The sequence below is a fragment of the Podarcis bocagei genome (assembly GCF_964188305.1).
Source record: "Podarcis bocagei genome assembly, chromosome: 6".
Classification (NCBI taxonomy): domain Eukaryota; kingdom Metazoa; phylum Chordata; class Lepidosauria; order Squamata; family Lacertidae; genus Podarcis; species Podarcis bocagei.
Genome location: NC_138130.1, coordinates 71,191,886 through 71,192,966, shown reverse-complemented (window position 1 = coordinate 71,192,966; position 1,081 = coordinate 71,191,886).

Here is a 1,081-nt window from a genome sequence, read left to right as displayed (position 1 = left end):
CTTCTGCAGAGACTTGCTGTTAACTGTGGGTGACCAAAGCTTCTCAAAATGAAACATTATTGGCTGCTCCTAAGTGTCAAGGAGTCTTAATTTTTTCCCCCTTACTAGATGGGTTTCTCATTCATGCAACCAAGTAATTAAGGGTATTAGAGTCAAAATTGCTTGTAACAGGCCTATTCATCCCCGTTTTCACTTGCGCAATCCAATCTTGATTTCTCATCCCCCACTTTGAACATTTACAAGGCCAGACAAGTGCATTATCTCTGCATCATATTCATTATCAGACTTGACTGGAACAGGTAGCAACATACTGAAGTGCATTTAATGAAACTCACATTTTAATGCATATTTCCAAAGCGAGGAAGTGATTTCTTTTCTAATGCTGTCAAGCCAAGTCAGGCGACAATAGTTTCGGGGATGTGCTACAAAGTCCCAACTGGCATTTTGCTTTCATGTCTCGGAAAAGCATGTTGTTGTTTTTCTTTTTCTTTTTTTCTTTTTCCTTCTTCACTGATGTCTGCAGTGAGTGAGTCTACTGGTACACTAATTTCCCCCTTCTCCCTCTGTTCCTCTGTGTGTTTGTGTGTGTGTAGCCTCTATCTAACAGTGTGAAGATGATTAAACTGAATCACAGAGAATAACCACAAGTGGCACAGTGGGAAAACTAGCACGTACAAGAGTGTATCAGTCATACAATCCCTCTTGTCCTAGTCTTCTATAAACAGCCAGGAGGCAAGTTCATGAAGGCAAATTCACAGGCTCAAAGGTGAGCTTCTAAATTTAGTACAGTGCAGAATTTCTTAACTCTCCTGGGATAATTAGATGTGGATCTTAGGCTGTAATGGTAGGTGACTTGGTTGCTTCAACCCTTACTTGCTAATAAATATTATTAAAGTTTTTTAAAAAATAATAACACAGTGGGCCCTTTAAATTATATGCCTTTTTATTAAACTATAATTACATCTAAATCACAGAAGGTGAACCCATCATCCCCCAGGTGTTGATGCATTTTACACACACACACAGAGAGAGAGAGAGAGAGAGAGAGAGAGAGAGAGAGAGTTAGCATGGCAAATATCAG